This window comes from Ixodes scapularis, unplaced genomic scaffold, assembly GCF_016920785.2.
Source record: "Ixodes scapularis isolate PalLabHiFi unplaced genomic scaffold, ASM1692078v2 PGA_scaffold5__190_contigs__length_132052651, whole genome shotgun sequence".
Taxonomy (NCBI): Eukaryota; Metazoa; Arthropoda; class Arachnida; order Ixodida; family Ixodidae; genus Ixodes; species Ixodes scapularis.
Genome location: NW_024609880.1, coordinates 24,382,445 through 24,407,666, shown reverse-complemented (window position 1 = coordinate 24,407,666; position 25,222 = coordinate 24,382,445).

Here is a 25,222-nt window from a genome sequence, read left to right as displayed (position 1 = left end):
TCAAAGTAGGCGGATTAAACAACCATGACGCTATAATTTGCTCCGAACCATGCCCGGAAAGATGCTTTTGCGCTGCCGATGACGACTTTCAGTCCTTGAGCCCCTTGTAATCCGGCTTTTGAAAAATGGAAACATTTTATCTCTCATTTAGGTCTTTTGAAAGTATGCTTCCGGCACAAAATGTACAGCGACTAGAGCAGCAGACGCACAGCTCGTACACAATACAAACGACACGACGTTGCCTGCATACGTGATGACGGAATTATCTGCGGGAACGCGTCGAGCATGTTTCAAAGCATCCTTCGTACATCTTTATGCTTGGAATGTGTGACATTTTTACATGACCACTGTGGCAGTATACGAGGAAGAAACAATCCTCAAACAGTGTCTATACAGACTCTCTCTCTTGTATGATGTAGTAGCAGGGTGAATGCGGATTCACACGCGTTTCCTTAAACTGTAGATCACGTATATGCCAAAAACTGTTTAAACTGTCTTCCAGAAGTTGACGGTTCACGGACAGAAGAGCGGTACTATAGCTTGTTTCAGCTCAAGTTTAGACGCAGCAGACGCTACGAGCTAATGGACCATTCGAACAGCGTCAAAAAAGCGCGAGTTACTATGGCTCTTTTCTAACCACGATTGGTTTAGTGATGAAAGAAAACGTACAGACACACAACGAACGCTATGACGGTGCGCTTTTGACGCTGTCGGATTGATCCCATCAGAACGTAGCGTGACGGCTGCGTCTGAACTTAAGATGAAACGACGTCGAGTCATTCAATGAGCTATGCTTCTGACTAACCACATTCCAGCAAAGTTGGCGCTTAAAATCATTGTTTACACCAGTGTAAATCTTTATTATTTTGTTCCTAAAATCGCCTGGAAGCTATTTTGCTTCCTACAAAGTGTTAAACCAGTCGATGACAAAGCAAAACGATACCGAGGGAGTTGCCCTAAAGTCCCTTGATACTTCTGTAAGAAGTAACAACAACCAATACAAATGAAAAAGCACATTTCGCTGGAACAAAATGGTGGCATTCAGTTCAAACCTCTGCTTTGCGCCACCATTCGCTTCCTAGAACCTACATGTCGAGCAATAAGCGCTTCAAAGGATGTCCCTACTTGTAGGAAGCTGTGATCTAGGGATTTTGTTTCCCGACATTTTATCCATAGTTTAAGAAATTTTGTTTTTAGTAGCCTACCGATCACCAATTGCACACACTCTCCACAAAGCCCCAAACTGGAGGCGCCAACGAGGAAATCTAGGAAGGGAGGGCCGCCATTCTAAGCGTATAGGTTACTGATGTGCCTCTAGCGGCCGTTATTTGGACTGTCAGATTTCCCTGCGAAGTATCGGCACGAATAGTTTCCCCGTTTGCATTGGGCTAGAAGAGAAAACTCAGTTGCGGGAAGGGACTAAGCGGTACCGAACATTTGTATAGGGTAGAAAGTGGGGGAGAGGAAGACACTTGAAGATCGCGGTAACGTCAGAACACCGACATCTGGTCGAAGTGATTAGCATGCGGATGCAAAGCTAGCCAGCTGCCTTTGTCTCTCCTCGCTCGCTCTTCGAGCGCGTTCCAACAGTGTGTGAGACATACTCGGCTGCAGCTCTTCATCTACCCGCCTATCTTTCCAACCAGAGCTCGGTGTTCTGGTTTGTTCTGACCACTCGGTATGGGATGATGTGTGTAGTGACCTAAAGAATATTACCTGGAGCGGTTGGAACCATAAGTCATTATTATGTTATATTCTTTCTGTTTTTTTTTTGTTCTTGTTTTTTTTGCCGAAGAAGATGGCTTTTGTGGTATAGTTTTCTTAGTCTACGGCGTAACAAGTCTCGTAACAAAAATTAAACACATTTAGAAATCTCTGTAATGCCGAATTAGAGCGCAGATCTTGAGGAGGAGAAGGGGAGGGTGCGGAGGGGAGAATATGCCCCTCCTCCCCCTCCGTAACACCCCTCCTTCTCGCCTGCTGCCCTCCCATTTAGCGAAAAATTTTCGCTAAATTCCCCTCTAAAATTATCGGAACAATTTTTTCCCTTTATTTAGAGGGGAACATTTTTCGCTAAGTTTAGTGAAGAAATTTTCCCGTTAACTTTAGCGGGGAAACGTCTCACAATGCAACGCGCGCGATTACGCCGACGCCGAAGCCGACGGCGACGCAGCTTAACCCGAAAACAGACTAAGAGCTGCTCTTTGAAATGTTATAAAACAGGCGTACGATAATCACTTGAATGATTCCAATGTTAGTTGAGGTGACGGTGCCACGCGACTCTTTACCTTGGCGTCGCGGTGTTACGCAACTGCGTAGCATGACGTAACTATGCCGCGTAACCACGCAACTTGATATCACGCGACTACGCAACTTCCCATTGCAGTGTCTCGTGACCCTGCAACTTGACGCCAGTGTCAAGGGACAAGGTGACGTCAGAGTGTCACATGATATACTACTTGACGCGATGACACCATGTGATATAATGTCATGTGACACCACGACGTATGTGATGCCACGGGACTTGAAGTGCGGGGTTGGCGTCGCGTGAACACCACCCGCTAAATATAGCCAAAATGTCGCAAGTCGTGGAAAAAATCTTTCAGGGCTTCATTCTGCGTCATTTTATTCCTAGTGTGACGGAGTGTATTACCGACTCATTCGGTGCTGTGCGTGCGGGCACGTGTGTGTGGGTAGGTGTCCCATTGGTGGCGTTCGCGCCAGATTACAAAGAATCCTCGCCTCGCGGCTATGGGAAGAAAATAGGACAAAGAGGAAGGACAGCAAAAAAAGGGCGGTGAGCCATCGCAAGCCTTCGGACGGAGAACGTTGTAGCAGTTGTCTTTGTCGCGAACTCAAGCCGAGTTTAGATAAAGTTATATGTGCCGGAGCTAGCACTGGGTACTCTCTCCTCAACGTCGGGCCCCGACGACGGTGTGTGTGCAGCTCCTAACCAGAGTCTTCAAAATTGGTGGCAGCGGTGGGATTCTACGTTGAATGTTTCGCGGGAAAGTAAACCCCCGCAGTCGAGACAGTGCCCATGTCCTCTGAAGACGCAAGTACGGCGGCCATCAACGCAGTAGCCGAAATCATGGCAAACTCGATCGGCGCCGGAGTGCTCGCGTTGGGCTCAATGGTGCCCTCGTTTTCGGGTGAGGGCAGCGGCCCTACTGTGGCAGACTTTCTTCAGGTGCTAAGCCAAGTTGCTCAGATGGGAGGTTGGAGTGATGAACAACATATTGGCATCGCTAAATGCAAGATGATCGGAAGGGCCTACAACTTTGCCTGGCACGATGAAGAAATGAGAGCGGTGAAGAAATATCCCGAGTTCAGGGATCTAATGCTCAGGAGATTTGACAATGAACCGGAAAGTCTGAGGCTTGAGAAGTTCATGGCTGCCAAGCAAGAGACTAAAGAGGACGTCCGAAAATTCGCAAGTCGACTGCGGGCGCTGGGTGCGAAGACTATCCCGAAGTTCGAAGGGGCCGGCGCGGCTGCATCACGAGCAGCTGCAGATAGTGTGCTGCAGCAACAGCTTCTCTCCTTGTACGTAAATGTACTGCGAGATCCTGGCAGACGCTACGTGTTATCAAAGGGTCCAACTAGCTTTGCCGACGCCGTGGAGGCTGCCCCTGCAGAAGAGCGCAACGAGAAGTTAGTTGCACCCGGGGCTGCATTACGTGCGGTCGATGCGCGCGAGGAAAATAATGAGACGGACTTACTCTCTCAGCGCCTCGACAGGCTTGAGAAGATGTTTGCTGACAACATCGCTCTTCAGCGGGCGCCGATGGAGAGGGGTCTCCCTCGGAATACGTCAGTGCGTCTCCCAATGCGTTGCTGGTACTGTAACCTGGTCGGCCATAGAATAAGAGAGTGCAGAAGTAGAATCGAGAATGAAAGGGGTTCACTCTCGAACTCCGTTCAACAAGGGGTACAGCAGCCCCACAGCAACGAAGAAAGAGGAAAGGCCGCTTCGGGAGGGTCCCACGGGCAGGGAAACTAACAGGTCCCCTTCCGAGCGACACCGGCGGAGGGGGAGAAATAAACGTGGCCATTAGGTTTTGCGGGGAGAGCAGTCCGGTGGTGGTGGAAAATATTGGAAAAATGGAGCTACGTTTTCTGGTGGACACCGGGTCGAAGGTCAGTCTCCTTAAAGAGTCCGTCTTCAGAGAACTGAGTCAGAGTGGTCGGACGTTCAACGAGCACCTCGGGGGCACGCGCACGCGGTTGACAGACATAACAGGAGAAGAGCTGGAGACCCGCGGTTGCTATATCATACCACTTAGGATCGGGAAGACCTCGTTCTGCCATCCGTTTTTTATCTGCAACGACAGTGCGATGATCCCCGTGTCCGGAATCCTGGGGCAGGATGTTGTGCGCGCCCACGGCTTGGATCTGCTGACCACGAAGGGGGTGGTTGTGCTCGACGGGGAGGAGGTTCCGATCTTGAACTGATCACCATCGCAACCTGTGAGGGGTGTATGCTCTGCTGAGACACCTGTCATGTTGCTGTCAGAGTGCGTCATTCCACCAAGGACAGCGATTATCGTGGCTGGTAAGCTCCGGGGGAATCCGCCCCGCGGCGCACTGGGTGTAGTGGATATGGTAGAGATTGAGCCTCATGGGCTTCTGGTGGTTAATGCTCTGGCGCATGTAGATCAGAGGGGACGTGTGCCGGTCAGGATAGCAAACCTTACGTTGTCTGAAATGCGCCTACCCAAGAACAAGCGGGTTGGAGTCTTCGTTGACGTAGAATCCGACCCACAACTTGAGGAGATGATACTGAGTTGCGACCCGGTCGACGGCATGTCGGAGGCGGCTTTCTTTGGAATGTTCGAGCTGTCCGACGTCCACCCCGGGGAGAGAGGAAGGATCGCTCAGCTCCTGTGGAAGTACCGGGCGGCATTTGCCTTAACGAAGCTGGACCTCGGCCATTGCAGCACAATCAAACACAAAATCAACACGTCGGACGCTGCACCCGTATACCGCCGAGCGTATCGGATACCATTCGCTAAGAGAGACGAGATGGAACAACAGGCCCAGGCCTTGTTGGACAAGGGTACCATAGAACACTCCGTTTCTCCCTGGGGTGCACCCGCTCTCCTGGTTCAGAAGCCCGACGGGTCGTTCAGGTTTGTGGTCGATTATCGCGAACTAAACAAGGTGACAAGAATCGACCCATACCCCCTCCCAAATATTCAGGAGACCATTGCTCAGCTGAGCACTGCTAAGTACTTCACCGTGGTCGACATGGCCTCAGGGTTCTGGCAAATAGAAATGGACGAGAGTGACCGAGAAAAGACTGCCTTCAATACGCCGTCTGGACACTATCAGTGGCGACGGATGCCCATGGGGCTGGTTAACAGCTCGGCGGTAGGGCAGCGCACAGCCGGCGTAATCCTTGCAGGTATTTTGGGGAAGTCGTGCCATGTGTACTTAGATGATGTGATTATATACAGCCATGACTTTGACCAGCACCTTGCGGATGTGGAGTCCGTGCTGATGCAGTTCCGGGCAGCGGGTCTGAAGTTGGGACCCTCCAAGTGTCAGTTCTTGAGGGAGGAGGTGAAGTAGTTGGGACATATCCTTTCGAGGCAGGGTGTTAGGCCTGATCCTGACAAGCTGAGCTGTGTCCGTAATTTCCCAACCCCTCGGAATGCGAAGGAAGTACGACAGTTTTTGGGATTGCTTGGATATTACCGCAGGCATGTGAAAAACTTCGCGGAAAACGCCAGGCCCATGACGCGGCTTACCTCGCTAAAGGTAGACTTTGTGTGGGACGAGGAAGCACAGACGGCTTTTGAGCTAATGAAGGATGCTCTGACCAGTGCCCCCCTTTTGAGATTCCCGGACTTCTCGAGGGATTTTATCGTTATGACTGACGCATCGGCCAAGGCTGGGGCGCAGTGCTGGCCCAGGTTTTTGATGAACAGGAGCATCCGATCGCATTTGCGAGCCGCCAGCTGAACGAAGCTGAGAAGCGCTATGGTGCTACTGAACAAGAGTGTCTGGGCGTAGTGTGGGCTGTGCGCCACTTTTGATGCGATCTATTCGGACGGCATTCTCGTGTTATTACGGATTGCAACGCCCTCAAATCGTTGATGTCCGTCCGTGACCCAAACTCGCGCCTTGCGAGGTGGAACTTGCTGCTTCAAGAACATAGCTTCGAAATCGTGCATCGTGCGGGGAAGTTGAACCAGAACGCAGACGCGCTGAGTCGGGCGGTCGTTCGCGGCGTGGCGGACTTCAGACCAATTCTGGACCTAGAGCGTTTTCGACAAGAACAGAGGAACGACGATGAGCTGATGAGCTTGATTAAACATTGTGAGAACGCTCCGGGTCGGCACAGCGAGTACTATTTAGACAACGAAGGTCTATTTTGCCGACGAGAGGGCGACAGGTGGACGACACCGGAGACATCGCGCGGCCACGTCGTCGTTCCGGTTTCACTTCGCGATGAGCTGCTGAGAAAAACGCACGATGCTCCTTACGCCGGACATCTGGGGGCACGGAAGACAACGGAGAGGCTCTCTCGCGACTACTACTGGCCGCACATGAAGCAGGACGTCAAAGTTCATTGCGATCGCTGCGGCTCCTGCTCTCTGCGGAAAACTCCTAAGGGCCGCAAGCCTGCGCCTCTACAAATATTCCAGGAAATCTTAAAGCCCTTCCAACGGACGTCGATGGACATGATGGGATCCCTGTCCCTATCAACCCAGGGAAATCGCTATCTGCTCGTTTTCGTTGAACACCTCACCCGGTACGCAGAGGTGATTCCCATGCCCGACCAGCGGGCGGAGACCGTGGCCCGCCTCTTCGTCGAGCGCGTTGTAATGCGCCACGGGACGCCTCAGCAACTTTTAACAGATCGTGGTGCAAACTTCACGTCAAGGCTCCTGCGAGAAGTATGTAATCTCCTGGGAATCCAGAAGATTCTTACAACGCCTTATCACCCCCAGTGTTATGGAGCGATGGAGCGCCTCAATCAGACTATAAGCGGAATGCTGGGTCACTATGTGGCCCGTGACCAACGGGATTGGGACGTAATGGTGCCTTACATCACCTTCGCGTACAACTCGGCAACCCACGAGAGTACTAAACAGACCCCCTTTTTCCTTCTTCATGGCCGCCATCCCGAGATGCCATCAGCCCTTTACCAGTCGCCGACGGGAAGTTACGGCACTCTAGATAACTACAGAGATGAACTACTTCAGCGACTCTCATCCGCCCACGAGTCTGCACGCCTGATGCTGACCGACTCCGCCGAAACAAGGAAAGACCTATTCGATAGGGACGCCGCTACTTCGAGCTTCGCCGTGGGTGACGTCGTGTGTATCAACGACTTGACCGGCGTCCGTGGACTCGCCAGAAAGTTGCAGTCTAAATGGCGCGGTCCGCTTCGGGTCGTAGAAAAACTGTCGGATGTCACCTTCCGAGTAAAAGACACTCGAACAGAGGAGCAAAAAATAGTTCATGCTAATCGCCTTAAGCGATATGGTGCCGGAAGCGGTGACCGGGGTGACATTGGGCCTCTTCGGGGGCCGGACATGCCGAATGATGTTGGGACTCCTACTGCCATGCCCGCCGTTCCAAAGCCCCACGGCCCGTGTCCAGCCGATGAGAACAGAGTGGATTCTGACGAGAAGAGATCAAACGATTTCATCATGCTGGCACTCTTGGAGGAGTTGTCTCACAGCTCAGCTGCTGCTCCTCCTAGAGCAAGCGAACCAGCGCGGGAACACCGCTATGCTTTGAGAAAATACGGACCAGTTGATTGACCTTGAGGGACACACGTACGAGAAACCTGCGGGGCCCACAGGGCGGTCTGTGATCTGCGGGAACATCCTTAGTGAGCTTCTTATTGTTCTTTGTTCAATGTGTTGTCCCATTCTGTTCACTTTTCTTAGCGACCACGTGATGGTGTATTCTTTGCACTTTACCCAGTGTTTCTATACGTATCCTATAGTGAGTTCATTACAGTCCGAAAATTAAGTGTCTTTATGAACCTGAACATGAACATCCCTTTAAGTTTTGTCAGATGAATTTTGTGTAAGAGAAAATTCCTTTTTTTTCGTGTGGGCGAGTGTGACGGAGTGTATTACCGACTCATTCGGTGCTGTGTGTGCGGGCACGTGTGTGTGGGTGGGTGTCCCATTGGTGGCGTTCGCGCCAGATTACGAAGAATCCTCGCCTCGCGCTATGGGAAGAAAAGAGGAAAAAGGGGAAGGACAGCAAAAAAGGGCGGTGAGCCATCGCAAGCCTTCGGACGGAGAACGTTGTAGCAGTTGTCTGTGTCGCGAACTCAAGCCGAGTTTAGATAAAGTTATATGTGCCGGAGCTAGCGCTGGGTACTGTTTCTCCTCAACGTCGGGCCCCGACGACGGTGTGTGTGCAGCTCCTAACCAGAGTCTTCACACTGGGATCAAGCTGAATACGATATTTTTATTAAGAGATCGCTCGGTAGCAACATAGTTAGTTTCGATATATTGAAATTGTGCACATTCGGAAAGCGAGTGAACGAAGAATGAACTGCGCAATCTGTGATAAGGATTACGGCGATATCTCGCTCGTTTGTGATGTACATGTAATTTTTCGCACCGAACAAGAAGTTGTGCAGTGATATAATCACTGAGCGGATGAGAACGACAAGAAGGTTAGAAGTTCCACCTCCAGCGCTAACCTCGTAATTAGATACCACTTCGGCGTCTCGTGGACCTCGTGCGCGCACGGACAGCCTACGCATGGTTGATGGCAACGAGGCGCATGGTAAAGGCGGAGCATTCGAAAATGACGCCCTGAAGCTCTCATCAGGTCGGTGATTATAACTGCTGGTACTGCACTCCCGTTTCGATCGCTGCTGAAAAGAAGGCGTGATAATATCTATTGACTGACGCGTGAAAGAAAAAGGGTTCCTATCTTTTGTGCTCGGGCGTGTTTTTTTGACCTAACGACACCTGGAAAGGAACTTCGGATATGCCTTGGTTTTCGATCGACATCGTCGCTTCGTTCACAATGGGGAAATTTTTCTTTCCCATTTCTATACAAATTAGGAACGTACTCTCAGATAATTGTGGCATGGGCTATTGAAAAAAAAGATTGATTGGCAGCGCGCCGATTGTGAGTCAAACGGTGTTCTGATATTAAAATATCGTAGAGTTGATTTATTGTCGATACGTTGTTGATGAATGTAGAGGTGGTCGCTTTTATTTATTACTTTTTTTCGACCGACAGGACGGCATACTCCGCTCTGTTTTGTTTAGCCGCCTGACGGCGCTTCGGTCGGGAATGGGAGGCGCCTTAGGAGTCGAATGTCGCGTTTCAAGGGGTCCCGTGCCGTTGCAACTTGGAATTCTGCTTGTTAATGAGCTTTCCCGGGTATCGGGGAAATGGACGCAGGCATGTCACCCTCTTCGCTGCATTTCATGCGGAACCCCGGTTTTCGAACCCACATGAAAACACTTAACTTGCCGACGAGAGCCTGCTGTCTCAGCGCCGCGTGCGACTACCCCTTGACCCTGAGACGCGGGGCCAGACGTAAAGGTTTGCCGGGGAACCCACGGCTGAGACGTTAACACGTCACCGGTCGCCAGGCCGTTTGCTGGGAGACAAAGTGCTTCAGAAGTCTCGGAGTCGTGTCTCGGTACTCTTCCGTGACGCCCGGGGACCAGGCGCTCCCTATATCTCCTGCATATGCCTGGCGTGTCTTTCTTTTTACTTTGTTGCCAACGGCCTTTCGCGGTAGCATAGACGCGCCCCAGCCGACATGTCTCGGTGGTTTTCGCCGTTCGCGAATGTGTATCTTCTATGGCAGATAGGAAAGCCATAGGTCGTATTTTATCCTCGGCTCCTGAGAACTAAGGCTTGGCTTATGGTTCACTACCGGAGGAGTGACCTCTCACCCGATTGGTCAAAAGTGCGCCGTGTGTAGACGTCTTAGTTTCGATTCCTCCGGCCAATGGGACCAGGGTCGAACCCTGATTGGCCTACGAAGGTTCGAGCACGCTGTTTTAGACCCTGGCCGGACAGGGAAATCTTTGAGTTTTGAAACGGGCTCGTGAGCGACCCCACTGACGTTCAGCTCCCGCGGTGCGCCGCGTTACCTGTCGTGTGCGACAGCGTCTTCGTCTTCGCGGCTACAACGTAGTCGCCGTCCCTACCGTGCGCGGTAGGACCATCCGACGCCGAGGCGTCCCCTGCAGTCTGTAGGCCGTGCGTGGCAGTTTATTATAGTTCGCACTTGTATTTTATGTAATTGTTTGATTTTTTTTATCGAAGTAAAGTTTCGTTCATCTTGTTAACCCTCCGAGTTGTCGATCGCCTCTGCATTACCACCGACGCATCCAGCCCTCCAGCAACTAGCTTCATCCACGATCCCCGATCCTCGACGGCAACTTCAAGGTGGTCCATCGAGGTCGGGGAAAACAACCTACCTAACATCTACCATCAATAAATCAATTTAAGGTTGTGATGCCTTTTCCCTCCAAATATAGCGGGGAAACTGAATTAGTAGATAGGCCACGTGACGTCAATTTTCTCGCTAAATTTAGCAGGGAACCTGAAAATTTCCGAAAATTTTGAAAAACAAATAAAAACTACGAAAAACAAACTTACTTTTTTTCGGAAGTTTTGGTGATATTAAAAAACTTGTCAGAGCAGGAATAATGCAGCAATAATCTAAAGGATAGCGATCAAGGTCAATAATGGCGTGATGTTTGTGCAAATTCATCATATATATTAATTGTGTTTTAGCGTTAATCCGAACTTTAGTCGATTTAGCGGATTCCTCGCTATTCATATGGTTACTGTCAGCACAAGAAACCCGATCAAGAGGCTAAATTCAAAAGAATTTATTCGTATCGACCGGTATGTCGCTTTGGTTTTGCGAACCCTCTTGCGCAACGCGCTAAGTTCTCGGAACTCGGGAGCGGGACTTGCTGTGATTTAAACTTCTGAGCTGCCATGGTTACACCTTGTTCAAATATATGGCTGAACTTCGGTGTGCTGAACAATGGCAAAGGGCCAGCTATATGCAGATATGTTTGTGTCATGCACAAATGTTTAAACGTAACCCGTTTGAGACTTCAGATCAAAAGACGTTCAAGGTGACATCCGGATCTATGACCTGCTGCAGCATCAGCCCAATCGGAAAGATCTGCATCTGCAACTATGCATCCCTCTAGAAGAAGGCCTTCCGTGAATGTTGTGCGGCTATAACGTCCACCGCCGGAAAACGAAAGTTCAAACTCTCGAAGAGAAACTGGTAGTCCCATCAACCAGCATACCTTGATGGAAGCGTTTCTTGAGAGAATGACATCGAAGTGCTAAAGAAATCTTGGTGGGGCGCTTGAGCGAGCAATATCAAGATCTGTCCAAAACAGGGGCTCTGGCTTCTGGTCAAGAGATCTAGAGAGTCAAAAGATCCACTTAATGAAAATTTCAAATAACGGACCTATTAGCGCGTTTAACCTTCTGACTCGCCAGACACGAGCCAAGAGATTAAAGGTAGGTTAAGAAATCCAACGTGCCAGGAGATCCAGCGAGTCAGAATATCCACGGAGAATCAGGAGGGCCAATAATGCATCTCTTGACGCTTTGGATCTCTTGAGTTAGCAGACATGAGAACTGCGGCGTCATATTGCAAGGGGGTCATGGAAAGTCCCTCACCACTCATCCCCTAGTCTTTTTATTCCGAGTCTCTTCGAAGCCCTCCTCTCCTTTCCCAGTGGTCGGACAGGGATTCGAGGCGTGCATGTATTCACAAGGACCAATAATGGATCTCGTGACACCTTGAACCGCATGACTCGTCAAACACGAGTCAAGAGATCCAATGTGGGGTAAGGGGTCCGACGCGACAAGAAATCCAACATGTCGAAAAATCCATGGCGAAACAAGGGGCCCAGCGAGCCAAGATGTCCGACGTGTCGAAAGGTCAAATAATGGACATTTTGAAGTGTTGGATCTCTGGACTCGTTGGACCCATTGACTCGAAAGCTCCAAAAAGTGTCACACTTTTGCGCCTCTAATTTATCTTTTCATACAGATAACATAATTCTCCAACTTACATATTTGCTCGCACGGGCTAGCGCCACATGTTCAACGATCTTCAGCATTCTATGAAGCATAGCTCATTTATGCCAGCCGGAAAACTGGGTTTTATTTTCTCTCACGGACCCGGCATTTAGTAGGCTGCGAATATTATACATCCACCTGCTTTGTCAAGGAAACCTAATGGCTCTTTTTAGTTTCGACAACATCATTTTTTTCTATTTCGACGCTCGTTGCAAACATTAGCTGAACAGTTTTTAATATTTCAATAAATTGAATTTCGGTGCTTTTTCCGGATTTTTATATCCAACCAGAATAACCAAAACAAACTGTCTTTAAAAAAAAGTCTCGATTCTTTTTAGAGCCTTGGCATCTCTAGTCCCGTGACGTCAAGTCAAGTGGCATCAAGTCTCCCGCCATATTTAGCGTGGAAACTGAATTTGTGCATAGGTCACATGAAGTCCCTTTTTCGGTTCAATTCAGCGGGAAAACCGAATTTGTCTGTAGGCCCCGTGACGTTAGGTCACGGGACATCACCTTTCATGCCATGCTTAGCGCAGAAACTGAATTGTTGGATACGTCGCGGATGTTCATTCTTCTGCTAAATTTAGCGAGGAAACTGAATTTGCCTGTGGATCCCGTGATTTCGTGTCGCGTCACACCAATTTTCTCGCCAAGCTTAGTGGGAAAACTGAATTGGTGCTTAGGTCACGTGACGTCATTTCTTCCGCTGAATTTAGCGTGAAAACCGACGGCGTTTACGCTCACGCCTTGACGAAATTGGAGAACTGGCCCCTCACAGCTATAGCTCTAAAAGGGGAGAAAGGCGTCCGTTGGTAATTCAGCAATGAGGCTTTCCATAAACACACGTGAAGATGAATTCATTCAGCACATTCAGCACTGAAGTACAGCGGCCCACAGGAAGGCGACTATAGTCGTTGGTAGCTTCAAATGCGAAGGGCGTCAGGTGTCTCATGCAGCGTGTTATCACCTGCAGACAGTAAAACTGTGCCGTTAGACGATAACAACGCCCAAGAAAAATAAAAAAACCTCTAGATAGTAAGCACCGCCCCGTGCATCTTAATGTGTCAATCACTATACATTATTTTGCCTGTCTAATTCATTTATCAGTCACGCTCAACCACGCTCAAATAAAGGTGTTTCTCCCTTCATTTCGGAGCATTCCAAGTTGCTGAAAAGGGCGATCGCTTCCTCTCTAACTGAAAACGTCCATTGCAAGGTCATGCAAGTTTACCTTGAATATCAGTTTTTGCAAACAGATTGACTGCCTTAAATTAGATAACTACTTGGAGCGTTTCCCGAAGAAAATTGTCGAAGTGGTTGTCTCAAAGGTGAAAAGGAAAAACCGAGAAAGCACATGCTTCGAAGAAGAAAGCCCAACCTGCGGTCGTGCCGTATATCCACAAGCTTTCACGCAACCTTTAGAAAGACGCAGCGCACATGGAAATTCCAGTGCTGTTTTCATCCCCCCCCCCCCCTCCCTCGAAACGTTCCATCCTATGTTCGAAAATGACGACAAAAAGAAATAAGGTGATGTGTGTTTAAAGGAACACTCGACACTTTGTTGCACCATGAGTCCAGACGCAGCCGACGCTACGAGCAAATGCGAAAATGCAGACAGCGCAAAAAGCGCTCCACCATAGCGTTCGCCAGGTTTCCTTAGGCATTCTATCATTGATGAGCCAATCATAAAGGCAAAATAGCCAATCAAAAACAGATCGAGACATTGCCTGTTCTTTTCTGTCGTCCTTCACGTTTTCCGTTTTGCTACCCCAGTCTCAGGATTACCATCGTATTAAAAAAAAAGGTAAGTGACTTGCACTTTTAAAGTTGCTTCATTGCATCATTACCTCGCACTGAGACTAAGCTAAAACGATCTGAAGGCAGCATGTAGAATCTGTTACTTCAGTCGTCTGTAAAATCCCGATGAGTTACGGAAAAGCATAAGTGGGCCAAAAGGGAAGCTGCGAAAATGATAGGGCACGCGAGCACGCAACATCTGTACAAAAATTCCACTGGGGCAACTTGGCTCTTCATTGTGATAGATGCCGATGCGCCCCGGGAACTGAGAAAAAAATATTCTTGAGATGAAGCAAATTGTGGCGAGAAGTGTATGAATCATGCAACATTACATTGACAGGGTGGCATAAAATGTATAAGTGTCCCGTCAGCTCACCTATTCGATGAGGAGTTTGTATATACACTCGAGCAACCTGACAGGGTTTATAAATAATCTGGTTTGATTTTAATAAACATTACGTTGAAAGTGGCTCTTCGTTTTGAAAACCTCTCCTTTTGCCCCTGTTTTACTGCGCATCTTATTTAAAGAAACACGTACGAATCAGCTCATATCTTCATGATTACAATCTATACGTTACGTACGTAAAACAGTTTGGGCAGTGTAGTGTTTTATCACCCGAGATAGTTTCTTTAGTGAGTACAAATAAATAAAATTTACATTATTTTTTCGTCGGTGTAGCTTATGCACATAGCTGTAGGCTGGCATCCTTAAGCCGTGGTCACACTGCATATACCTCAAACAAAAGACAGTCTGCTCACAGATTTCAGCGCGAGTCACCCCGAGATTCCTGCTTCGAATTCCGGATGGCAACGAGTTCAAGGAGAGCACGCGGCGTTCGAACCACGGATAATGTGGCGCCTCGTGATGGCAGACTATCCTTTGTATGGCGTATGAGGAGTATGACCCCGACTTTATGCTTTTCCGTGTTAGAGGTTTGAACCTCAACATTAGCGTCATCGACCGGTAAGCTCAGTCACCACGGTATACTTTAGCTTCATGAACTAAAATGTAATGTATTTATGTTTCGTGTGCTCTTTCTCTCCCAAAAAAAAATCTATGATAAGGCCATTTTCTGCAGCAGTTAACTGAAAGGCGAACACTTGTTGTGCAATCTCAAAGGTGTTAGGGCACACCAAAATAGAATAAGAGCGAAATGTATTCCTAGAAGCGATTGGAGGTTACAGAAATGTTACTATATTTGTGCTAACCTTGCTTCGTAAAAAAACGAAATTAGTTTCGGGGGTAAATTTAATTTAGCGGCCACTCCCTCGGATCAAACATGGCGGCCGTCCGGAAAGGCCGCCATGTTTGAAATGTCAGTGACGTTCTGCCCATTGCCCAAGCAACGTGGTGTCGCAGAGGGCGCAGTTTGACGGTCTCCTTGCACGAACATGCAGGCTTGACTTTCTCGGCGTGTCGACCTTCGGTGCTTCAACTTCCTCGTTTACCTTCAGCATTTCGAGCACGTGGTTTTGAGATGATGGTGTCTATGGCAGCACTGGGTTTGTGGGAGTCCTTTATAGTTCCGACGTGTCTGACTCTGAGCGCAGCGGAGTTCAGGGTGAGACACAATGTTGTACACGTTCCTCAAAAAAAGGAACGAGAGCTCGGTCCTCGTTCCTTCTGATTTTCGGAACGTTTTCCCGTTACAAGTTACATCTGTGAAAAAGGAACTCGTTCCCGTTACAGTTAAAAAAATGGAACGTATCGTTACATATATGTTACATTTGTATTTTGCTAATGACTATTTTTAGTTCAATCAAGCATAGTTTTTTTCATCTAACCCATTAGTAGTCAACATACGAGTTTGTATGTCGTTATGGTAGGGCAACAGGAGAAGAAAACAAGTGGAAGCAGGATTTCATTTGTTGATATGTTCAAGTTAAAAGTCTCAGCTTTTAACCATATTCATGTTTGTAGTGGACTATTCAGACGAGCCGAATGTACTTTTACCCAACATTGTACGAGCGTTTTACAACAACCTCACACGTTTCAATTAAACAAAGTCAATTGTTCGAACTTAACAACAGTTGCTTCTCGATGTTGCTGTCCGCAAGACGACCATGTCGAGGAGAGGGTAGGGCTTTCGGAAGGACAGTCTTAAAAACTACAAATACTTCTTTGTACGTTGGCTTTGTTGTTCATTTTGAAGGTGGAGTACAAGAGAAGAAATAAAGATTTTTTGTGTGTGTGTGCATTGTTTAAGTGGCCAATGTTCAGGATACAAGGGTGCGTTCGGTGTCTGGCAGAATGTGATCTTGATATAACTGTAGGTCTCGTTATGGGAGTTCACAAGTGGCTGTAGTTAGGGTGCCTCAATGTCCTTCTGTTAAGGGTGATGCCACCCTTTGTAGTACCCGATGCCGACAGCACGCGCTCACGGGTAAAATACAAAGAAATTGACGAAAACAAAATGTCGCCATAGCACAGTCAGCGCCACAAACGCGTGCAGGGACACGCTCTTTCACGCGCTTTTGAACAAAAAAGAGAAATAAATGTGTGGGACGAAATGGCGAGATGTCTCCACCCTAAGCAAAGCGCACATGAAGGCACCCTAGCTGTAGTCGGCCTTAAATTTATGGGTGTATGAGGATTCGTGGAACCAAAGAAAGTAGCTGAGTTTGAAACAACCCTAATTCTTTGTCTTTCCCTACGACTAAAAGCCTTGCTTTTTGTACCGCAGTTTCCGGACACTCAAAAAAAACAAAAAAAAAACACCAACGTCCACCATCTCTCCTGCACCCGAAACTGTTAGCAAGCGAGGACCACACAAAATAATCCACAAGATTAGTAGCCAAAAAGGTAACGAGATCCTGCACTTTTTAAAGATATTGTTTTTGTACTTTCAAAATGTCCCTGTTCGATACAAAATAAAAATTACCCCACTGGACGAAAAAATGAAACGCCGTTACTCTTTCCGTTCCAGTAAAAATGTAACGCGTTCCCGTTCCAGTTCCAGCGATGCAAAATGGAACGGCGGCGTTCCTTCGTTCCTCCTAAAAAGAACGCGTTCCAGGAACGCCGTTCCTTGGAACGCCGTTCCGTACAACACTGGTCAGACACCTTGGAAGGCAGCGGCGATTCGAGTATTTGTTCTCATGAGATGTTGAAAGCTAGTCATTCTTGGCTCTACCCGCTCACGAACCGCGGAGGGGTGGCCTCCAGGACTGTGCATCATTGCAGCCTTCCCATTCCCCTGGATAGCTAGGTTCGACATTGTACATGTTCCTTTTTTTAGTACACGGAAGTGACGTCATCACGTCTGATTGGTTGGAAGCAAAAGTGACGTAATTTCCCTAGAAAAATGTGGGCGGAGTCGGCAAAACTGGGCGGAGTCGGCTACCGGACGTGACAACAAAATGACGTTTCGTTTTGTACCGAGTACGTTTCAAAAGGTACTTGCTCGGAACTAGGTGTCATTGGCAGCATGTTTTCAGCGGCGAGGCGTCGCCGTCTCGTCACTTCGACTTTTTCTTTAATAGAGGTTTTTTTTTTTTTCGCCAGAAAGGCTGTATCGGGAACACCGCGATGCATTCGAGCTCCCAATACCGCCTGCCCAAGATCGTGGTGCGGTGGTTGTGCGACGAACTTCGCGAGGAACCGGAGGTGAGGAGAGTGCGTACCACGTCATGACTGTGGAGCTTCAAGTGTTGTGTGCAATGCGCTTCTACGGCACGGGGAGCTTCCAAGAAATGGTGGCAAGCGACGAACACGTAGCGCGGGACCAAAAGACAGTCAGCGTTGCGGTCCGCGCCGTGTCCGTCGCTATCGTGCGTCGTCTCGGGGTCCAGCGTGGCTGGATCCACTTCCCCGAGAGCGAGAGGTTCGACGCGGAGAAGGGCTTCAGGCTGCTCGGCAGGATACCCGGCGTCATCGGTTGCGTGGACGGGACCATGGTCTCCATCGTCGGCCCGTCCAAGAACGACCCCACCGTCACGAAGGCGGCGTACTGGTGCCGCAAGTACTTCTACGCCCTCAACGTGATGGTGGTAACTACACTCATGGTACGTCGTCAAAACGCGCCCCAAATCTGTAGAAAAAAAACAAACGTATTGCCGATACGGTTTATGTATGCCGTTTTATGACTGCGGGCTGTTGGGTCTCACGACTGCGCGAGCGTGTGCTCTACGTAGCATGTGAGCCGTGAGACGCTTCTCCCAAAAATAATATTTGTCTGTTAAAACGTGCAAGCTTCCGTAAAAAAAAAACACATTATTTTTGTTTCAAGGTAGTTAGTTGTACCTTGCATCCAGGAAGGTGTGTTGACATGCATGTGTCAGACAAAATAACTGAAAAGGTTCTGAAATTGCGACTGCTTTGTGAACCATAAGTACAATCTACTACTTGTGGATTCAGGTAATTACATGTCAATCTCTCTCTCACTTTCAGGTGGGTGACGCCGACTGCCGGATAATGTGCATCGACCTACGGTATCCCGGGTCGGTGCACGACTCCTTCGCGTGGCAATTTTCCTGGCTCTGAAACCAACTCGAGCAAGGGCAGCTGCCACGCGACGGCCAGTTCCTGCTTGGTGAGCATACTAAATTCATTCCTTACGCACACGGTGGCTCCCACTGCTTGAAAGCCACAGTACCACACGTACTGTGCTTGTTGTGAGGCACACAGACACAGTTGCTGGAACTCCTTGAAGTGAGACAACACCCAAAGTTTGGCCATTAATCTCTGTTTATGTCCACATAACTCTCACACTCTGCAGGCTACGAAAGCCACACTACACCAATCTCACGACAGTGATAAACTGCGCAAGGCATGCAACCGCAGTGCGAGTCGCTGTCCGGTTCGGCCCACTCACTGTTACTGTCTGCCTGTACCCTCTTGCTGGTTGGTTTTTGCATGAAGTTGGAGCTCTTTCACTGATACCTGGGGGCTCGCCTGGTCGCTTTGACGGTCGTCAGTTTGTACGGAATGGGATCAATTCCTCCTTGGCCACTTGGGGCTCGCCAAATCTGTCCTCGGGTCGTCTCTGTCCCACACACTGGATTCTTTTCCCTGACCCTTCTTCTTCGGTCTGCCTATATAGCTCCTCCTATTAGACCCTCCGTGTCCCAACAGGACCTGACTCCTTTCCAATCTAACCACACCCTCTCTTTTCCCCCGTCTCCAACTCCACCGAGGATTAGGAAAGATGTTCGTCGAATTGGCGCCTTATCCCCTTGCTTGCCAAAGACAAGGCCAGCGTGTTCTGCTCTGCCCGTGCCTAAGGTCACGGCCACACTCCAAAAGCAACAGAGCTTTTATCTGTCGGATGCAAGGGCCTAATAATGCACTTGCATACAACACAGCACCCCTAAGGAATCGTGCACACATCCCATACAACCCACCAGGAAAACACATAGTTACATGAAATAACAGGGAGTTTGCAGGCAAGCTGGTGCTAATTAATCATAATGTAAACTGATACTGTAGTGCAAAAATGTTAACACACTTTTAAGTCACACTTAAGTTACATTATAATTGACATAGTTGCACACAGCTGTTTTCTTGTCTTTTATTTTAAAAAGTAAAGAATGTAATATGTTCCATCCTCTACATGTGCAGGTGACAGCGGCTACCCCTTGGAGCCTTGGCTCATCACCCCTGTCCCCGGGAACCACGCGACCTCCACCGCTTGCGGCCGGTTTAATAAGGCGCATTCCTCGATCAGGTTTGTTGTGGAGCGCTGCATCGGGCTGTTGAAAAACAGATTCCGGTGTCTGCAAAGGCACCGGGCTCTGTATTACCACCCTTCAACAGCCACCGCCATTATTTCGGCATGTGCAGTGCTCCACAACATCTGCCTTGCATCGAGCGAGCCAGAGCCGGAGTCAGACTCCGACCCTGAAGAGTCAGAGTTGGAGTCTGAGCCGAGCTCGGTCGGTTCTAAGCCAAGCTCGGAGAGGTCAGCGTCGGCTAACGAGAGGCTGGGTCCTGCCGGCCCTCCGGTCGGCCTTCCGGTCGGCCTCTCGGGCAGGGGGAAGACTCTGAGGCAGCGCCTTGTCGCCCGGTTCGGAACCCGCCGCAGACGTGCCCCTGCGGAGTGCCACACGCAAGGGGTCCGCCGCCACGACGGCAGTCCCGACCACCAGGGACACCGTCGGGAAGCCCCTCAGCGCCCTCGCTGCGGTGGTGCCCAGCACGGACGCCGCCAGCGACAGGGAACCTCTCGCCACCACGACTGAAGTCCTGACCACCAAGGACCCCGTCACATCCTTGCCTTCAGTGAAGCCCTCCCCGTGGAAGCCGTAAAGTGCACACTTCGCCTCCTGCTCCACAGTCATGGCCGTCCACAAGCTACATACTCTCTTCAGCTCCTACACCTTGTGAAGTTCGTCGCACAGCCAGCGTGCTGCTTCCGGATACGTGTCGAGTGCATCGAGGTGAAATCGATACAGCCTTTTTTTTATTTTTATGAGCAGAAAGCACGAGACGCAGTCGACAGTGACAGAAAAAATTCGGAGGTTTAGTTGCCAGACCAACAGGTCATCTGGATTGCCCCTGCAAAGAACTCAGAAGTAATTTAGACTACCTCTAGAAAGAAATGCTTGCTTTTGCAGAGATTGCTTTCTTAGTTGCTGATTGAACCAGGGATATTGTTGTCATGGACATTGTTTCATTTTACAAATGCTTCAAAGCGTCCTGCCTTCTGCTCCATTTTATTATCTCTTTTATGGTACTTCATAAAAGTTAGGTGATTGTGTTATCTCAAGACAGTGCACATGTAGTTTGTTTTGAAAATTGCTTTATTTCTTAAAGAAAAACCTGTGACTTCATGAATTAAAGTGTGATAACATGGAATCTAATATTTCATTCGTGGAAGTAAATCTGAGCATCGACTGGAACCATGAAAGCAATTGGGCAATCTTAAGTATATATCACAGATATCTTGTTGAACACTCTGGTCTTATTTGAGCACAATAGTTATATTTCGAAAGGAAAAAAATATATATATATTCTTTGACTAGCATACCACCATATAAACACTGGACCACTTTGAAAGAATTATCACAGATGTTGCGCCAAACATTCTTATTTGAGCACAGCAATAGCAAGTTCTCGAAAGATAAAAAAATTGTTTCTGACTAAAGCAGCCGTCACTCGCGCGCTCCCCGTTGGTTCCGCCGACCCCTCCGCTGCCCCCGGCACACCCGGCTCCTCGTGGTTCGACATTTTGGTTTGAAGAAGGCGCGTAGCGCACATCCCGCATAATATTGGAACAACTTTCTCTCCAATTAATTCTTAAATGTATTGCAAAAGGGTACAAAAAAGCGGTTTGTTTTAACAACGCCCAAAAGGTTTTGATTGTTTTTCAATACTTTTACCTGCACTAGAACAGATGCGACGGCCAGCGACGCACAGGATTGGTTGCCGTTCCTTCGCTAAACGCAGGAGCTGCTCCCCGCGTCGTAGTAAATCCTACCCCGTATCCCGCGCGTAGGGACGCCTCAGGGAATGCGTAGCTACTTCCGCTCGTCGGTGGTTGGCTCCGGACGTCGCTGAAACGGGTGACGGGTGTCAAGTTTGCGATGACGTAGCGGCGTCAAAGTGGGCAGAGCCGCCACGTGAGTGTTGCTAGGATACGCTCCTCCTTTGCATTACGTCACTTCCATGTACCTTTTCTCAAATGTCCAACCTAGCGATCCTGGTATCGTTAGTCAGGATAGGGATACACACATTAAATGACATGTTTTCATTCGCTCACTCACCAGCTCCAGCCACGACGGTGAGATCGTTGCGTACGATGTCGTAGACGATCTCGCCGTTAGCAGTGCAAGACGCGGCCGTGAAATGGTCTGCACACAAAGCCGTCACGTTCGAATGCATCCAGACATCGCGCGCGACGTTACGTTTTCATGCCTCAGGTAAGATAGGATTCTTTGTGTACAGGAACAACAAAACCGGTGGCTGCTTCTGCTCTACGTTTCCAGATTCCACAGCCCAACAGACTTTGTGCGACATTTGGAGCCGCTTTCGCGTTGAGAGATACGCAGGCGTTCTCCTTGACAGCCAACGCACGTGATCCTAATGAAACCCGGCAAGCCAAGGCTAATGAACCGAGGATAGCTAACGACGAGTCAGTTGGGTGCACGTGCACGTTGAACTGAAGTTTAAAGTGCGAGGGTGGCAAGCGGGCTAAAGTGAGGTCATGGTTTGATTAGTCGAGGAGGAGGAGAAAGAAAGCTTTATTTAAAAGCTCAAGTCCGAGCCGTCTTAATCTTCTGCACTGGGAAAGGAATTTTCTTCTAAAACTTGGGGTTAGGATTGTTCGTGGCGGCGGGTCTATGATCTCCTGCACAGGAAGAACTAGAGGAGGCCAGAGCTCGTTTATTGGTCAGGAGGAGGGGCGGCCTAGTTTACCCAGGAGTAGTGGAGATCTGTAGCATACGATGCTGCGATCGTGGCGTACACCGAGCTTGAACGAGCATAGGTAGACCCAAGAAGGAAACTGCGTTCAAATACACAATCAGGATCGTGCGGTTTATGGGCACCACTATTGGACTCAATGGGCCCAACCACAATATAAGTTGGCCAATGTTGCCTCATGTTGCTTCACGCTAGAAAACTACAAATAAAAATTTGCAATTATTAGAGCATTAAAAGTCGCCAGTTTTAGCGTATGAACTAAAGAACCAATTAGCATTTTATATTAAAGTGAATTTTGTCTATGTAATTCTCGTGCCCTAACCCCTTTAGAGGGGCACGACATGATGAATTATTTTCGAAGTTGTTGAATATGAAGCGCCAATCGATTGCGAGTACGAGCTGTCAGTTTGGGTGAAACCTCAGTAAACTGCCACACGTAGTTCAAGATAGGTACCTTGCTACCGCATCTGAAGTCACTGCTCAGTACTGACGCCAAGAAAGCGTCGAAAGCTAGGTATAAAGTTTGGAGAACACTAACGTGAACTTTTAGATTGACCTAATTTGGTGCAGATCCAAAGTATGGGCCCTTGATCAAACGCAGCCTAGAAAGCCCAAAAATGGAATCATGCGTGATTTTTAATATGTTTAAATGCAACAAAACATACCGATACAAATCATCGGTCTAAGCATCCTAGAAACCCCACGGCTTAAATCACGTGTGGTCTTTCCCCATTAGAAAGGCGGCCAAATATAACGACACCTCTTTTTGGCCTTGAAATTTGAGAAAACCCAAAATAGAAAGCAATACACTAAGGCGTTTCTGGGCTGCTTAGGGAACATAGGTAGTGTTTTAACCACAAGAATGCAGAACAAAAATTCACTTTAGTGCGCTATTTAACGTTAGATGACGCTACCCAAACCTACCTCGTAACAAGGCCGTTGTGCTGAATGTTCTATATCACCTACTGAAGGCAAACCCGGACACGGACTAGACACTAGTACGGCGTAAGCCTTCGGCCGGACTCGTGTCTTTGCTGATTAAATACGATTCGAAAGCTGACAGGGCAATGGTGTCCTATATGTGCGCCGCCTGAGTTCCCGTAGGTCGCACCAACATATTTACCACTATAGCCCTTGTTATCCTGAATGCGTTAGGCGACCTACGTTTCCGACGTGGCATGGTTCTGCACGCAGAATCTCTCAACTTCACAACATATAACTGGGACTGTGGGCTACAAGAGCTAAGCGTAATGCTCTTGGTTGGCATTGCATGCTTCGGTTTAAGCTGTAAAGTAAAACATTCGAAGAGGCTGCGCTTGGAAGTGCGTCAAACGAAAGCGTGAAAGAGTCAGCGGAATGCTTATCCGTCTTTCTTGACTCCGGTCAAGTTAAACAAACCGAGAAGAGCTCCGACTGCGTGGCGATAAAACCTTTAAGGCGACCTTTACGGACTACCGAGAGCAAGTGTTAGCAAGGTCCTCCGTAATATGCGCGTTGTGTTTTACTCTTATTGTTTGAAAAAAATAGAATGTGCCGGGTCATCGCGATTGAATCTCGGTAAACAAATCAGAGCGAATCATAAGCAATTCATATGCAAGAACAGCGGTGTTCAGCGTTGAAAGCTCTGAGAAGGCGCAGGTGGGACTAAGAAAAGACGGCGTAAAAAAGAAACGCCATGAAATTTACTTGGTGGTACTAAATCAGGCCAGGTCGAATTGCAACTTAAGGGTGCTAAGCGCATCATGTTCGCCCAGGAGCACGCGTAAAGTTAAGAATAAGGCGCTGTCTAAAACTCGCTCACAATATTTTCTACAATAAAAACAAGAATAAATGGTAGTGAAGATTGATAGCCCTTGTGAGAAATACATGGTACCTTAACAAGATGCGACCCCCACAGAGCACAAAACGGCGATTGCATGAAAATGAAACTGAGGACAGAATATTTATGTACGAGCTTGTAAGGATAGCCGGATCGCTGATGTACGCCCGACAAAAGAGTTAAAAATCCGAATGAAACGGGACCACTTATTCTAGTTGCAGGAGCTCTATGATCACTCGTGAAACCCGCAGAACCCGAAACACTTTTTTCTACGACATGATCTTAAATGAGTCATTAAGTACACCTATGGCGTAGATTTAACAGTGTTCATTTACAAGAAAAACCTGCGGATGATTTGTGGTGCTGTTTTTGTTTTCAGATATCGCTGTATTTCAGTCATCTTTCACGGACAGATGCTAAAAGCGGTTATTTTAGTTGAATAACTCTCGCTCAAAACTAAGCCTTCGTGTCTCAGTTAGGAGGGCTTCCATAAAACGCATTCTAGAAATTAATTTTTTTTTGGGTTCTATTGTATTTTCACTGTTCACAACAACAAATGTTTATATTTTTTTTTCTTTGCTAAACTCACTTAGTTTATCGTTTAAATATACACTCTAAGAAAAAAGGGAGCGCGACTTGGTCCCTCGGGGGACTAAATGCGCTGCCACCACCATTAGTCCCCTAGGGGAGCAACTGTAACGGGAGCAACTGTTGCGCCCCGTCAGTTAGTCCCTCGCACTAGCACCGTTGGGACTAACTGTTGCACCCTTTCAGTTACACCTCGAGGACCAACTGTTAGGCCCTTGCACTTGGTCCTTTGGGACCAACTGTTACACCGTTTCAATTGAACCTCGAAGACGAACTGTTAGACCCTTGCGCTTGGACCCCTGGGACTAACTGCTACATCGGTTCAAATGAACCCCGAGGACTAACTGTTAGGCCCTTGCACTTGGACCCCTGGGTCTAAACGTTGCGCCCTTGGATTTAGGCTTCTGGGACTAAAGGTTTATTTTTTTCATTTGGTCCCGTGCCACAAATCTCCCGAAACGAAATTGTGGAGTTCAGGTTAAAAGTAGCTTTATTGCCTCGTAGATACACATCGCATTCAAGGATGACTGAAGTCAAAGTTCCAGGGCGGTAGAATCCACGATAAGGCCAGATTCCGAAGAGCGCAC